The sequence below is a fragment of the Primulina eburnea genome, chromosome 5, assembly GCF_022965805.1.
Source record: "Primulina eburnea isolate SZY01 chromosome 5, ASM2296580v1, whole genome shotgun sequence".
NCBI lineage: Eukaryota > Viridiplantae > Streptophyta > Magnoliopsida > Lamiales > Gesneriaceae > Primulina > Primulina eburnea.
Genome location: NC_133105.1, coordinates 32,013,063 through 32,022,872, shown reverse-complemented (window position 1 = coordinate 32,022,872; position 9,810 = coordinate 32,013,063). Strand labels below are relative to the sequence as shown.

General features: G+C 38.5%; 1 non-coding gene across 1 annotated transcript; it reads right to left on the bottom strand.

Annotated features, from left to right (window-relative positions):
- Window positions 1-9,255: 9,255 nt before the first annotated feature.
- Window positions 9,256-9,361, bottom strand: LOC140833186 (small nucleolar RNA R71). The gene has a single exon (XR_012118320.1). It is a non-coding gene; the product is annotated as a small nucleolar RNA R71 (small nucleolar RNA).
- Window positions 9,362-9,810: the final 449 nt, after the last annotated feature.

Below are 9,810 nucleotides of genomic sequence, written 5' to 3'. Positions count from 1 at the left end.
GTCTAAACATCAGTGGGTACAGATTGATCAGATTCAGTATTGGTTTCTGTTGTCTTGTGATATTGTTGATATGAATCAGATTGTAGATTATTCAGGATATTGACCAGACAGATTGTGAATTGGATTACACATTGATACAGTGTATTGGTTATTGTCATTTCAGATCAGATATGGACAGATCAGATATGGACAAATTCGACTTCGAGACGTCTTCTTCATCAGATCAGGAAGACAAAGGTATAATTCATGTGATATTCGGGAAGCATAACTCAAATTAGATTAATTTGAGTTTCCCAATAAAATCACATACTAGATTATTGTTTATACTGTTACCTGATTATGCTTTGATTATAGAATTGTATTCAAGCAGGTAAGATAATTGAGATATTCAGTTATGGATATGATTATGCTGTGTTTACAGATTCTTATTCATTGCATCTAAGATAGGAGAGTCTTTGACAGGCATTGTCAAATAGCTAGACGTTTCGGTGTATCTCAGCATAGGAGTAGGTATTACTCTTATTGCCGCCGTTGATACAGCTCAGACCGAAGTCTAGGAATGAGACGTACATTACCCCGATTGGAGGGTAGGTAGTGACGTCTTATTCACCCCGGGATCCCTAGAGTTATAGTTGAGTCGAGTCTAGACATGATTTGATTAGAACTGCATGCTCATATGGATGTGGCTCCTAGATCATGGGACCCATCATTATTACTTTCAGTTATGATAGCATGTTTGTATGATTTAGATTGTTTATATGCACGTTTAGCTGATTTGAAGTGCATGCTTGTTGTGATTAGATTTCATAGCTTATGAAATCTAATGTTTTGATTTTATTCGTGACAGCATGTTTCATGAATTATTTTATGTATATACATGTTTACCATGTTTTATACTGGGATTTATTTCTCACCGGAGTTATCCGGCTGTTGTCTTGTTTTGTATGTGTGCATGACAACAGGTGGGGCTGGATCAGGGTCATGATGATGAGGAGAGAAGACGAGTGTAGCGTGGTGATTCCGGACTTACAGTAGACTTGGTTTTATTACTGGACTTTAGTAGTTGCACATTAAATTAGCTTGTTGTACTTTAATACTGAAATGTATTTTATACAGACATGTATAGTATTTATATTCCATTACCTTCCGCAGTTATATCTTAAAACGAAAAATTTTTAGACCCTGTTTTATCTTAATAGATAATTAAATCCCAAAGATGATTAGCGTCCGGGTCCCCACAACAGGTGGTATCAGAGCGAAGATCCTTTAGAGATAGATCTTTAGATTGAGATAGTCAGAATTGATAGATCTTTTAGACTGACTTAGGGTAAGATAGAAGAGAATGAGCGGGGTAGATGAATTTTCTTTCCTTGCATGTGTGTGCTAGCATGAGATTGATTCTAATGTTGATTGACATTGTGTGCTAGCATGAGACTATGTGTTACTGCTTTAAGATACATGGCTACCTGACTATTTGATTTAAATTGGTATTATGTATTCTTGAGTATGAATCAGATCGTATTCATGATCAGCAGTAAGATGATCATGATCAGAAAAAGATTGGCACAGATTTACAGTATTGGGTTACTAATGTTTGTGGTAATCAGATATACCTCCCCGAAGGATTGTGGAAACAGGCAGTACTTCGTATGAGCAGCCATATATACCAGAACCGCAGATAGATGTGTCAGCGACTCCGATGGAAACCAAGTTGGCAGAATTTCAGTTATTTCAGCCGCCGATTCTGAGTGGTACAGAGACGCCTGAAACGTGTCAGCACTGGGTTGAGGACATAGAGATATTGTTCGATCTACTGGATTGTACAGATGACCAAAGAGTTAAATTGGTATTTCACCAATTACAAGAGGCTGCCAGAAGTTGGTGGATTACAATTAAAAGAGTATTAGCACTACGTGGTACTGTGATCACGTGGGAAGTCTTCAAGACTGAATTCTATCAAAGATTTTTCTCCGCCTCGTACCGAGAAGACAAGAAAGCAGAATTTGAGAATTTAAGTCAAGGTCAATTGAATATTGAGGATTATGCTGCTAAATTTTCTACTCTGTTGCGTTTTGCTCCTCATATGGCTAGAGATGACAAAGCTGTAGTGAGTCAATTCGTTAGAGGATTAAATTCGGAGATAGTTGCATTCATGAATCTACAGCGACCCTATCACTTTGCTGATGTCTTGAGTAAAGCAAAGAGAGCAGAAGAGAGTCTGATTCGACAATTAACGAGGTTGTGTGTGAAGAAACCTCAGACACCACAATCCCCTTCGAGATTTGAACGTGGCAGCACGAGTGGAAAGCAAGATTTGCTGAAAGCTCGGAAGAAACAGTTCAAGAAGTTAGGCAGTGGTTCCTCCAGTTCCAGTGGTTCCAGTCCGAGTTATACTGGAGTCTATTGCGCTAGGTGTGGAGGGAGACATCCCACCGAACAATGCCAGGGAGTGACTGGTAGATGCAATATCTGCGGACAGCATGGGCATTTTGCTAGAGTGTGTCCTCAGAAGGGTTCCCAAAGATTCTGGGGAGCAGGACCATCGGGTGGCAATGCGTGAAAAACAGACCCAGTAGTTACAACAGGTACCATTCTTTATGATTATATTGCATACGTATTGATATATACTAATGCATTCGTTATGAGTATCTGTGAATGAGTAGTATGGAGATATGCTATATCTGTGGGGTCTGTGTATACTGTAGTATTGATTCCTTGGCTGTTGAGGAATATGTTGATATCAGAAATTTCTGTGACATATTATATACTACAGTTAGATGAGGATGGGACTGGATTAGATTATGATGTACTTGTAATTGTCTGATTTGGATTGCATTATTGACATGTATATGCTAAACAAGTACAGAAATATCGTAGAATGTGTTCCAGAAATGGTAAGATTAAGACCAGATCTAGTTGATAAATGAGGATTTTCGATCCAGAAGTCCTCAGAAAATTGTAGGGTTTAGGACTCGATTATTACAGAAAGGAACAGATGGCATCCTTATGTATTCAGTAGATCCACTGAAATCGAGCCTAAAATTTGATAGTAAGATAATAGTTAACTGGTGTTTGCTTAGATAAGATGTCAGATGGGTTCTCTATCAGAGAGAATTGAAAAAATTGACAGATTAAAGTATGGGCTAAAGAATCCAGTTGATTGTGTATTTCTCTTGAAGACATTTTAGTTCTGTTTCTAGATTGACAGATTATGTGTTCAGGGGTATTTTGAAGAATTATGCTTGTTATATCTATGATTCCGGGATATATCCACAGCATCTGATTGGTTATATTGACTATTTGAAGACTGGGTTAAATATTCTGAGAACTGTGATTATTGTATACAGCAATGGGTCAGGTAGGGATCCGAATGCAGTTATTGATACAGGTTTATATTCAGATTATGCGGTATCAGGAATATCAAAATTAGCAGAATGTCAAAGATGTCAGAATTTTACTAGCTGGTTTGAGCAGATTGACTTCTTCTGATTTTCTTATTCTCGTATTGCTGTATATCTGCTGAGTATTGTTATTGTTCAAATCAGTATTTGAGACATTTGATATTGGTTGGGAGTATATTCTATTTGCAGATGAGATATAGCAGTTGATCTGGGCAGTATGAAGATTTGGTCAGCCAGCCAGAATTTATTATGTTATGAGTTTTTTTAAACTCACTAGATCTGTATAAGTTCTTTCTATTCAGAATTCGATGTGATATTACCGTTATTGTGAATCAGTGTAATACAGTTTATTGTAAACAGTTGAAATCAGAGCAGAGTATCGTTTACAGTAACAGATATGTGACTTTGTGTTTATATCAGACAGACTACTTCTATTGTGTGATGTCAGAATGTTTCAGAATTATTTATAGCTTTTGATATGGGTAGTCAGAGCCAAATGCCAGGTAGGTATTTCTTCATTATTTTATATTATTAACTGATTGTTTATACCGGATAGTTCGAATCTGAAGTCACAAGTAGTGTCAGAAATGCACCGTAGGGGATTCAGTTTTCATTCAGATATTTCAGAATGTATGATACTCGAACAAATAGTGTTGGTATAGACAGATTTGATCAGTTATAACCGAATTTGTACCGAAAGGTTGGTAAAAAAAATGGTACTGATATGTCTGGATCGCTAACAAAAGAAGCCAGAAAGCTAGGAATCAGAAGATGATTACCGACTTAGTATAATCCTGAATAGAAATGGAAGTACATTTCTAGGACTGATGTAATGGAATTACCGCCATTTTCTTCAGATTGGGATATGGTATGATCGTGATTGATAGATTGATCAATCTATATCTAGTAGTTTGTAAAGATGATGTACAAACAGAACTAGGTGACAGAGATCCCTGTCAAAGAAATAGTCAGATTGACTAGAATGATGATTTCGAGTAGAGTATATCAGACTATGATTATGATTAAGTGTGTACTGGTGGTAGATTATATCATAAGCTCTCTCTGGCAGATTGTTCACAAATTGACAGGTAGTCGGAGTGTCTTGTTCAGATATTGGAAAATATTGATAGAACTCTAGTGCGGAATGTTAGCACTAGTTATCAAGATAATTCAGAATGGATAGATGTAGGAAACCAATGTCGGATGATGACGATTGGTAGTTGAAACCGAAGATGGCATAGGTCCTTGATTGAGATAAAAAGATGGACTAGCAACTATAGGTGGTATTGCTTTGTTATGGATTGCAATTGGCGTATATGGGTGTTGTATAGCCAGTAATATGGGATTGAGTTGGCTAGTGAAATGAGTTTGGATGTTAAACTCTATTATACATTTCTTCTCTTATATTTGAAATTGATTGCTTATGAGTTCGAGGACGAACTCAGATCTAAGAGGGGGAGAAATGTAATGCCCGAGATTTAATTGATACAATCAGACAGTGATTAATTGGCATGATTAAGGTTATAAGAACTCAAATGAACCGTTATGCCGAGATCGAGCGTCGTTGCATGATTAACCACGGAAGTGGACAGAATCCTCGGCGCTCGAGCGATAGAAAAGCACCGCCCGAGTGCCAATGCATCGCAACTTTTGGTTCGGGCAGAAAGTGTGGCGCCCGGGCGGTAGTTTTTGACCGCCCGAGCGCCAAGGGGGAATTCGGAGACAGAACTCTTCGCGCCCGGGCGGCAGATATTTACCGCCCGAGCGCTGAGCTCGCGCCCGGGCGGAATTTTATTACCGCCCGAGCGCCAGGCGGCATTTGACAAGGGTGACACGTTTCTTCAGCATGCAACGTGGGATGTATACAAATATATACATATGTTACTCTTCAGAATTCAGAAGAAAGGAACGAGAAGAAGTCGAGGAAGAATAAAGAATAATCCTTACGCCTTTTGTGAGAAATCCGTCCGTCTGAATTAGAATCCGACTTCAGTACCGTGTTCCTATCAACACAGGCTACAACTGGACGTAAGTTTTGTTACGTTTAGACATGCTTTGAACTTATGAGGTGGTCAGAATTGAATAGGATTCATATATGATGTTCTTGTCATGTTAGACATCATAGAATCGAAGTCAGAATAAGAAACAGAGTGTTTATATAATTGTTATGAATTTTAGAGTTGATTTGATTGAGATTGCTATCAGAATTATGCTGTTATTCATTTTAAAGTGTACAGATATTGAGGTTATAGATTGTACTGAGATTTATTAGGAATTCTGATATTATAATTGGGATGTTAAGACTGACGGGGTTACAAGACTGTATTGTTATACCATCTAAACATCAGTGGGTACAGATTGATCAGATTTAGTATTGGTTTCTGTTGTCTTGTGATATTGTTGATATGAATCAGATTGTAGATTATTCAGGATATTGACCAGACAGATTGTGAATTGGATTACACATTGATACAGTGTATTGGTTATTGTCATTTCAGATCAGATATGGACAGATCAGATATGGACAAATTCGACTTCGAGACGTCTTCTTCATCAGATCAGGAAGACAAAGGTATAATTCATGTGATATTCGGGAAGCATAACTCAAATTAGATTAATTTGAGTTTCCCAATAAAATCACATACTAGATTATTGTTTATACTGTTACCTGATTATGCTTTGATTATAGAATTGTATTCAAGCAGGTAAGATAATTGAGATATTCAGTTATGGATATGATTATGCTGTGTTTACAGATTCTTATTCATTGCATCTAAGATAGGAGAGTCTTTGACAGGCATTGTCAAATAGCTAGACGTTTCGGTGTATCTCAGCATAGGAGTAGGTATTACTCTTATTGCCGCCGTTGATACAGCTCAGACCGAAGTCTAGGAATGAGACGTACATTACCCCGATTGGAGGGTAGGTAGTGACGTCTTATTCACCCCGGGATCGCTAGAGTTATAGTTGAGTCGAGTCTAGACATGATTTGATTAGGACTGCATGCTCATATGGATGTGGCTCCTAGATCATGGGACCCATCATTATTACTTTCAGTTATGATAGCATGTTTGTATGATTTATATTGTTTATATGCACGTTTAGCTGATTTGAAGTGCATGCTTGTTGTGATTAGATTTCATAGCTTATGAAATCTAATGTTTTGATTTTATTCGTGACAGCATGTTTCATGAATTATTTTATGTATATACATGTTTACCATGTTTTATACTGGGATTTATTTCTCACCGGAGTTATCCGGCTGTTGTTTTGTTTTGTATGTGTGCATGACAACAGGTGGGGCTGGATCAGGGTCATGATGATGAGGAGAGAAGACGAGTGTAGCGTGGTGATTCCGGACTTACAGTAGACTTGGTTTTATTACTGGACTTTAGTAGTTGCACATTAAATTAGCTTGTTGTACTTTAATACTGAAATGTATTTTATACAGACATGTATAGTATTTATATTCCATTACCTTCCGCAGTTATATCTTAAAACGAAAAATTTTTAGACCCTGTTTTATCTTAATAGATAATTAAATCCCAAAGATGATTAGCGTCCGGGTCCCCACACCATGCAACCTAACGACTTCTCTAAAGAACAAATCCACAATGTTTGAAGCATCATCGGTTTTATGACAAACTATAAAATGTGCCATCTTAGAAAATCTGTCCACAACAACAAAGATAGAATCCCTCCCCTTCTTAGTCCTAGGCAACCCCAAAATAAAGTCCATAGAAATGTCAATCCAAGTTTTTTTAAGAATAGCACGCTAAAGTGTTCTCGATATTTGCACGATATGTGTCGTTTTTACGTGTTTTATTGCATTAGTCTGTGTGTGTTTTGCATTGCGCATCGTTTATTTCATTCAGATTCTGTTCATTTTATCCTATCTCACTCGGGCATGATGAATTTGCAAGAAAAAGCGGCCGGAAAACCAAAAATCGGAGCCAAGTGCCAAGTCAAGAAAATGAAGTGCAGCAAGGTCGGCGCTCGAGCGGTAGTTTTCTACCGCCCGAGCGCGGTAGGTGGATTTCCGAGCAAAAATGCAGAAAGGTCGGTGCTCTAGCGGTAGTTTTCTACCGCCCGAGCGCGAATGCCACGCTTCCCATGAGATTTTACAGAAGGTGTGGCGCTCGAGCGGTACTTTTCTACCGCCCGAGCGCCACCTATTTTTGGAAAGATATTGTGTGCGATTCCTTACCTTATTCTGGGAGGAGAATGCTATGGAAGGTCGGTTGGTCGACTTTGAGAGGGATTCAGACTTGATGTTGCAGCCGTCACAAGCTTTTGGAGAGAACTTTGCACTAGGATTGAAGATTTGAATCTTTCCGAGCACCGTTCTTCGCAGATTTCGTCTCGCCTAGTATTTCTAATCTAGTTTCTTTCATTTTAAACATTGTTGTATTTATTTTTACAATGAATTCTAGTAGCTAACTTTATTATTTGTTGGGATTAAAGGGGATCCTACCCCAACGTTGATTTGAATTAATTTATATTTCGGTTGTGCGTTATTCTTGATTTTACTACTGTTTTATCGTGTCATTAAAGCATAGCTAACTTTAACGACGTTTTCATATCACGAGTGAGTTCGAGAGAATAACGAGTGATAGGATCGAGTAGTAGAATTCACGGATCTACAATTTACATAGATATATGAAATTGGATACGTGCCGATAGTCATAGTCCTAAGGGTCGAAAACTAGGGGATTTTATAGATCGAAATGCGATTCGCTCGTGATAAATAATTAAAGATATTTAATTACTTCATTGAGTGGAATTAGTTTGGCATAGCTCGAGAGAGTGTGTTCAATAGATTAGGAAATCCTGTCGGAAGCGTAGATCACGATCGAATGAATTAATAAATTAACGAGGGGTAGGTGAACCGAGTTTCCCAACAAATCCATTTCTCCTTGAATTTTAACTCAACATTTTAGATTAAATTCTCATTCATTACTTGTTGAATCATTTTAATCGCATATTTATTTGAGCATAGTAGGGATAATCACACAACTCAATTTTCGTTGCCAAATGTTAAATAACTGAAAATAATACTTGTTAAACACAGTCTTCAGTGGAACGATACTCGTACTCTTGTACACTATATTATTACTTGACATCGTGCACATGCGATTAATTTTGAGCATACAAAATCATATTTTTATTGAGGATATCATAGTGAATGTTTTGCTCGATCAAGTTTTTGGCGCCGTTGCCGGGGACTGTTAATCTACAATTTTATTTTTAGTTATTTTCTTTAGCATTATTTTATTTCTCTTGAGATAACACTTCACATTTTATTACACATATCCCTTCCAGTGCATGCCAAAGTCACTTGACGTGGATCATAAGTTCGATCCTGAAATTGAAAGAACCTTCCGCAGGAGAAGACAACAACAGAGGCTTAAAGAACTGATGGAGAGACAAGAGCCAGAACGTGAGGAGGAACAGCGTGAAAATAGACAAGTCGAGATGCCACGCCGCATACCGATGCTGGAGTATGCCCAACCTTCGTTGGAGGGTGCAAGCCCTAGCATTGTGAGACCTATCGTGCGGGCAAATCACTTTGAAGTCAAGCCAGCCATAATCCAGATGATTCAGAACACAGTCCAATTCGGAGGAACTGCAGTGGATGATCCAAACACGCACATTGCGGATTTTCTTGAAATCTGCGATACTTTTAAATTCACTGGAGTTTCTGATGATGCTGTTAGATTGCGTTTATTTCCTTTCTCCTTACGTGACAAAGCTAAAGCGTGGTTAAATTGTTTGCCTGTAGGTTCGATCGCTACATGGGAGGACATGGCGAAAGCATTTCTCATCAAATACTTCCCTCCCTCCAAGACCATGAAGCTGCGGGCAGACATTACAACATTCGCTCAATTCGATCAGGAATCTTTATATGAGGCATGGGAACGCTTCAAGGACCTACTACGAAGATGCCCACATCACGAGTTACCATTTGGTTAGTCGTTCAAACATTTTATTACGGTTTGCTTACTCCTAACCGTACTATGATAGATTCTGCTGCTTGTGGGAACCTTTTGAGGAAGACTGCAGAAGAAGGATATGAGTTGTTGGAGGAGATGGCTGCTAGCAGTTATCATCCTCAATCTGACAGGAACAACCAGCGGAGAAGTGCAGGAGTGCACCAGGTAACTGATTTTTCTGCTATTACTGCACAACTTGATGCTCTAAACAGGAAAATAGACGGCTTGAATGTGGGTGGCACGGCGATGCGTCTTCAAGAGATATTCTGTGAAAAGTGTGGAGGGAAACACTATGCGAAGGACTGTCAAGACGACAATCCATTCTATGTGCAAAATGAGGCACCAGTGAACCAAGTGGGAGTCCAAAACCGCCCAAGGCATGACCCTTAATCGAACACATACAATCCTGGGTGGAG